The following is a 7,734-nucleotide window of genomic DNA, read 5'->3' as shown; positions in this document are numbered from 1 at the left end:
TCCGCTTCTGTTACAATCTTATCTGATCACATTCAACTCTGTTTGACTGAGCCCTTTGTGGAGCACTTTGAATCTCTGTCTGTGTTTTGATTGTTTCATTTGACGAGAGAGTGCATGCATATGCGTGTGTGTGTGCGAGAGAGACAGAGAGAGAGAGAGACAGAGAGAGAGAGAGAAAGAGAGTGAGAAAGAAGGAAGGAAAGAGAGAGATTAGGCTGTATCTGTGTAATACATTGTTTCCTAGTGTCAGAGTGGATTGTTGTCTGATTGGTTTTTCCAGTTTGATTTTAGGTTGTCGCCAGTCCAGTCGACCCAGGACATGTTTCTAGTGTAAACAGCTGTTAGGACATACCCATTTAAGTGACGTGTTTAGGTGGTGAGTGTGTGTGTGTGCAGAGGGAGACCTCTATGTGAATGGACTCATTGAGTCAGTATGAGGGGAATGTATGGAAGGCAGCAGAGTTTCACTGATGAGGTAACCTCACTTCACTGAGATGGTGGTTGGATGGAGACTTACTATAGAGTTTGGAATGTTCTTTTTTTTCAACTTAATTCTTTTTTTCATTCGTTTTTTGTTGTTGACACTTTCATTTCTTTACATATCTCTCCTTTTCTGTATTTTTTTCTTCTTTCTATCTCTCTGTCTCTCTCTCTTTCTGTCATCTCCTTTTCAGTCTTTCTCTTTTCTGTCTCTCTTTGTCTCTTTCTGTCTCTGTCATCTCCATTCCTCTCTCTCTCTCTCTCTCTCTCTCTGATGACTGTAATCTGGCTACTGTGTGCTACTAGCTGTACTGTATCATTACATTTGACCATAGTGTCCAGAATACCGTTACCTCAGCATTCCTAACCATTTCATTTCAAAGATGGAATTTTCTCAGTAAAAATATGCAATGTTTTTCATATGTAAATATAACATAACATAACATTTGCCATATGATATATTTCTTTATGTTTGCAGTGTTCTGAGGCTTATGTGTGACCGCTCACCCAGGAAAACTTCACTGCTGAGGACCTCTGTTTGACTACTGGAGCCGACACCACAGAGACACAGAGAGGAATGGACAGAGAGGGAAGGAGAACTAACAATCATCTCTGAGTGTGTGGGAGACAGAAATGCAGAGAATCTTCATGGATGGAATCTCAAACCTGTGGATATACAAGTGAGTGTCTGTTGATATCTGGAGCCCCAAACATGAGCAGATTGCAGTTCAACCACTCTGACGTTTCTGCTGGGGCAGACAAACACCTTTCCTACCAGGCCTGTGCTGCTGTCGAAGGCTTCTGTGATGATTTTGACCAGTGGTTAAACTGCAAAAAGGATTACTGGGATTCTTAAACTGTCACCTTTTACTACATACTACATTTGGAATAATTKAACTCGCACTGGCCCCATTCCCCAGTGAGGGGAAATACACAACAGGCTCCACAATGGCCACCGGACAGTTGAGACAGAGTGGTGGTGTGAGGGACGTGATCCCAGAGGATGGCAGTGACAGGGGAGGAAACTGTGGCAGTGCAGGGAAGTTGGCTGGAGACCGGGGCAGGACAGAGTGGAGYAGGAMAAACCTGCCCAAAAGGAGTAAGAGTTTAGACTGGAGAGGAAGGGGGGCTAGCCCTGGCGAGGGGCTCAGGACGGGGCTGCTGAGGTGTTCTGGGAACCTAGGGGGCTCCACACTTAAACGAGCAGAGAGTTTGGAGAGTAGGGAGGCAGGAGAGAGCAATGTGTTGTCCAGGGTGAAGGCCTTTAACTCAGTTGGACCAGGGGAAGTGATGAGCCCCGTTGGGGGGTCAGAGTGTTCCCTTGGTGAAGGGGTGTCCCCTGTGGGTCTAGGGTATGTGGCTCTATCTCTGGAGAGGGCCAGTGGGGGCCAGTCCCTCCCCACCAGGCTGAGGTCTAGTCCAGGTCCTGGGTCTGGAACCAGAAAARCAGCCCGTGGATCTCTTGGATCCTCCAGGGGTCAGAGTATCTGGGACCGGATACAGAAGCTCTATGGGACTACTGGACCTGATAAAGCTACTAACAGAGATGAGGATGTGAAGGACTCAACCAGAACCAAGCGTCTCTCAGCACCGGTAGGAGACTGGTCTCTATTGGAGAGGGATGGGGGGGATACAGCAGCCAATCGGAGGAAGTCCACCACAGACTCTGMCTTTGTCTKCCCCCTCTCCTCCRCCTTTTCCTCCACCTTTCCCTCCCCCCTCAGTGGTTTATCCAGGGGGGAGAGGAACGGCCTGCTCTCACACACACCCCTGGTAGAACAGAACACCACACACACACCCCTGGTAGAACCGAACACCACACACACACCCCTGGTAGAACAGAACACCACACACACACCCCTGGTAGAACAGAACACCACACACACACCCCTGGTAGAACAGAACACCACACACACACCCCTGGTAGAACAAAACACCACACAAACTACACCAACACCACAGAGACATCAGAGTAGTGCAGTCAAGGTGTCTGGTTTGAGCCCTCAGTGTCTCCAGTGTCAGGGTGGACCACACCCACACTCTCATACAAACCCTCACACACACCGTTAGTGGAGGGGTCATCAGTGTGCATTAGGGACCCCTCACTATCCCCTCCATTAGGAGACAAACAGGAGAGAGGGATTAAGGAGGTGACAAACACTGTGGGCAGAAAGAGTGGAAGTAGTGAAGACAGCGAAAAGGAGAGAATAAGGGTGGGGAGCATGGCTCAGGAAAAAGAGAAATGGACTGATGTCGAAGGAAAAAGGCACAAGAAAAAGGAGGGGAGAAGGGAGGGAGAGATAACGCTGAAGTCTCTCTCCCCAGCACAGACTATCAGTGACACCCACCAGGGACTCTCCGCCTATCACAACGTTCGGAGTAGGGGTCACCACAGGGTCAAACCCCCTCCTGACCAATCAGCTTAATGGAAACTGACACCTATGACAGGAGCAAGACCCCTGGTAGAGGCGTTGCCAGGGAACAGAGCCTGTCAGAAGATGTGTTTGAAGCCAACACCCCACAGAGGATAACATACAGAACACTGAAAATACCAAGTTACCTGAAACTGGTAGTCCTCTGCAGCCAGTGTGAGGAACAAGATCCACCAGTTTGAAGCTCTGACACAGACATCTCAGGTCCCAGTGCCCAACTACCTGAAGCCCAGACGGGCTTTCTCTGTCCCGGAGCAGCTCAGTGAGTCTGAGAGGGAGTCAGGAAGAGTGGGTTGGATAGACAGTAGGTGGGGTGGGGGGAGTATGGGAGAGAGGGAGAGAGAGGGAGGATTGTAATTATGGATGGGGTGAGAGGACGAGGAGAAGGGTAAGGAAGAGTGTGCCAGATAAAGCACTTGGTGGAGGGAGAGGAGGTGAGGTAGTGCGAGAAGAGAGGAAGACTGATAGAGGGTGGGCGGTGAGGTCTATGTCAGTGGATGAGGTGAGGCTGGGGAGCAGGGAGAGAAGGGGAGTAGGGAGAGAGGGGGAGTAGGGGAGAGAGGGGAGTGGTTATAGAGGGGAGTAGGGAGAGGGGGGTGTATAGAGGGGGAGTAGGGGAGAGAGGGGAGTGGGTTATAGAGGGGGAGTAGGGGAGAAGTGGGAGTGTGTTATAGAGGGGGAGTAGGAGAGAGAGGGAGTGGGGAGATAGGCAGAGTGGGTTATAGAGGTTAGTACGGGGAGTGGGGGAGACAGGAGGAGTGGGGAGAACAGGAAGAGTGGGAGAAGGCTGTTGGCTCTGGTACGTTTTCCAACCTCAAGGGTAAACTAGACATCCCTCTGAATGGCAAAACCACCAGAGACACTCTGAGAGACTTTTCCATTGATGACCAGACCTCCCCAATCACACAGTCACACCCCAGGACTGGAGTAGGAGAGGCACCAACACAAGACTACTACAGTCACTGCCAAGGACACTTCATCCTCCCAGCTGTCTAACTCTATGAACAACTCCACTGACGTTCCAGGTGGCCCTGACCAGTCTAGGAGGCCTCACAGTAGAGACTCACCTAACCTGCCATCTCCAGTGAGCGATGACGACAAGACACCCACCAACACCCCCAGAACTCCCCCTTCCACCCCAGAACACACCTCCACCTCCCCACACCTCCCCACTACTTCCCTGCAGCCTAAACACCAACAGGGTGTAGATTCAGGCCTGGCTGCCCTGAAGAACCCTCCAGTCTCCACACACACAGCCCAGGGTAGGGTCACTACTGACCCTGCTATCCCAGTCTCACACTCTGGCCTGGGAGGGATTCCCTGTCCCCCCTCACCTCCTCCTCCCCAGCAGCCTACCCCCCTCCCCACTCTGGCTCGATGGAACTCAGAGGAGGGGGATGGAGTGATGAGGATACTGATGATGAAGGTACAGAGAAGGACGAGGACTCCACCTACGACTCCGACTCTGCTGAATCTCGGTGACCGTCACCAGCGCCATGAGCCAATCACATCGTAGGAGCTTCTCTCTCAGGTGGGTCACTTCTTTTTCAATGATGATGAAATACTACGCTAACACAACAAGCACCATGTTTAAAGCAATTAACAGTTAGAAAGGTGTGATTATGTCAGGCTACCTGTTACTTGTTTTTATCTAATCATCAATTTTATCTTTGAGTTATATCCCCCACTATGTCTCTCTCCCTCAGTCTGGCAGAGCTGTGTAACTTCGGAGAGGTGGACTATGATCCCCAGTCTTCCTCTGACAGTGAGGAGTGGCCATCCAGCCGGTCGCCCGGTCAGCCAGCCGGTCAGCCAGCGGTCAGCCAGCCTGTCGTCTGACGTGTCGGCACTTGTCCTGTGTGTCTGTCCTGGGCAGTGTGAGCTGAACCGCCTGCTGGACGACGTAAAGGCCTGGGGACACAACGCTGCAGTACTACAACTATCTTCACTATACCAGACTAAACAACCAGCTAAAACATTACATTAGTGTTATTCCATTCTAATTAGCATTAATAATAGCATCAGTATTGTCAATGCTCAACTGCCATCTTGTGCTGTTGCTTCTATCCCCCTCGCTATCTCTCCCGCTCTTATAGAACTATGAGGATGTCCAGGTGGTGGTTCTCCATAAGGATGTTGGTGTGGGACTGGGCTTCACCATGGCAGGAGGAGTGGACAGAACAAACCTGTCATTGTGAGTACTACTCAACAGACCAATGCTTCCATGTTTCTGTGAGCAACTCAGGTCACCACCACAATTTCAAGACCACATTAGCCCACTGATCTAAAGCCTAGGCATCATGTTTTTTCACTTCCTGGTCTACTCTGACCTCTGGTGTTTGTCTTCCAGGTCCATAAGGTGTTCCCGGCAGGGTGGCTGCTAAGGAGGGATCCATCCAGGAGGGAGACAAGGTCCTGTCAATCAACGGCACAGCGCTGTGTGGCTCCTCCCACTGGGAGGTGCTGAGGACACTAAGGAGGGCACGGACTCAGGGGATGGGCGTGGTTGTTTTGAGGAGAGGGGGGGTAACAGACCCCCGTAAGGGAGGAACAGTGACTGACAGTCGAGGAGGGACACAGACAGAGCCTGCTAACACTGGTGAGATAGATCAGCTGGTTGGAGCATTGCAGTAGCACTTTTTAGAACTGTGGTAAAAGTTATCTAAAGCAGAACAACATTGATCAATGTTCCAAAGTCATTTCAGCTTCTTTCTTCTCACCCTGAACCTGTTTTTTCCACAGTTCTCTCTTCTCACCCCTGAACCTGTTGTTTCCACAGCTTCTCTCTTCTCACCCTGAACCTGTTGTTTTTCCACAGCTTCTCTCTTCTCACCTGAACCTGTTGTTTTCCACAGCTTCTCTCTTCTCACCCTGAACCTGTTGTTTTTCCACAGCTTCTCTCTTCTCACCCTGAAACCTGTTGTTTTTCCACAGCTTCTCTCTTCTCACCCTGAACCTGTTGTTTTTCCACAGCTTCTCTCTTCTCACCCTGGACCTGTTGTTTTTTTCACAGCTTCTCTCTTCTCACCCTGAACCTGTTGTTTTTCCACAGCTTCTCTCCTCACCCTGAACCTGTTGTTTTGACAGAGAATGTAGGCAAATGTGTGTGTGGGAGTCATTTTGACTGTGGGTGTGTGTCCTGTGTGTCAGGTCAGAGGATGTGTGTGAGGCTGGAGAAGCGCAGCAGAGACCTGGGCTTCAGTCTGGAGGGAGGAGTGGGTTCCAGCCTGGGAGACAAACCCCTCACCGTACAGAAACTCTTCCTGGGTGAGAGGTCAACCTACCTACAAAATATAGTAGTATTAATGAACGTTACTTGATCATCTATTTTATTCCTATTACTGTTTCCTCCCTATTGGAAAAATTATATATTCTGTTTTCATGTTATCATCTTGTGTATATATTCTGTTTTCATGTTATCATCTTGTGTATATATTCTGTTATCATGTTATCATCTTGTGTATATATTCTGTTTTCATGTATTTTCAAGAGGACCATAATGGAAATAAGTTTAAAGTTTTTTGTCATTCTCGTTGATTTAAAAACTGCAATAATGCATTGTGTCCACACATATTGTGTTTTTAAATGGCCAAATAAATCAAATACACTTACTGTATATCACCACATGGTAGAGGAGATGGCCTTTCTATTGAGGTCATTCAAATTAATGTCTCTTTAGTCAGCCGAAACACGTGTCAAACTCCAAGCTCAGACCATTGGTTATGAGGTGTCTGATAAAGATATCAAGGTAAACATCCACTAACAATAAGCCCCTCTTCTCTTTCAGGTGGTCCAGTGAACCAGGTGTCTCCAGGGGACGAGGTGTTGGAGATCGAGGGTGTGAGCTTGGTGGGCCTGAGGAGGCTGGAGGCCTGGACCATGATCAGAACACTGCCCCCTGGGCCTGTGGATGTGGTACTACACCGTCCTCACAAACCACAGTGACAGGAATGAACATTGATATGTACCCTCGATATGCTTATAACAAGGCACTGAAGCATTGTACTCCTATGAGGTTGAAGTGAGTGTTGCCAATCTGATTCTGGATATGTGGTTRGGGTCAACTTCTACCTCAAGTGAGAGGGATGATATGTATTGCACCAGTCATACGATAACAAAGCACTGAAGAGACCAGTAAACATTGAGGAGAGGGCCTGTCTGTATATAGGGTCAACCCAGGGTATGAAGAGGGAGAGAGAGATCAATACAGAGGTCATTTATTTAATTTTGTAGAAATATGCTTAATGTTTCTTTAATACCTAGTCTGCCCATTGTTTTATATGATGAAATGTAAGGAGTTTGTATATGGCTGTAATATATATTGTGACTAGAAAGTMCATATCCGTCCTCTGTCTACTTGCTGTTATTAAATCCTACAATAACCCCATGGTTGAAAACGGTCCCTGTTTAAACACAGTACATGGCGACAGGTAGCCAAGCGGTTAAGCGCATTAGGCCAGTAATCGACTAGGTGTAAAGTATGTTGATGTGCCCTTGAGCAAGGCACTTAACCCTAATTACTCCTGTAACTCACTCTGGATAAGAGCGTCTGCTAATTACTCAAATGTAAATGTACATTGGTTTACTTACAGGGGGCGCTAGAGGATCACATATTATCTGGCCACCTATGCTGCCCACAAATATACTCTGTTCTCAGGGATAGGTGTGTGTGTGTGTGTGTGTGTGTGTGTGTGTGTGTGTGTGGTGTGTGGTGTGTGTGGGGGGGTGCTGTGTGTGTGTTGTGTGTGTGCAATGAGGCTCTTAGGTGTAGTTTATAGGCCTATATTGTTTATGCAATGTCTCAGTGACACATCGCGTTCGA

General features: G+C 48.5%; 1 pseudogene; it reads left to right on the top strand.

The window, feature by feature from the left end:
- Positions 1-202: 202 nt before the first annotated feature.
- Positions 203-7,299, top strand: LOC112071740 (pro-interleukin-16-like; annotated as a pseudogene).
- Positions 7,300-7,734: the final 435 nt, after the last annotated feature.

The sequence above is a fragment of the Salvelinus sp. IW2-2015 genome, unplaced genomic scaffold, assembly GCF_002910315.2.
Source record: "Salvelinus sp. IW2-2015 unplaced genomic scaffold, ASM291031v2 Un_scaffold1706, whole genome shotgun sequence".
Lineage (NCBI taxonomy): Eukaryota > Metazoa > Chordata > Actinopteri > Salmoniformes > Salmonidae > Salvelinus > Salvelinus sp. IW2-2015.
This window is presented reverse-complemented; position numbering and strand designations above follow the sequence as displayed.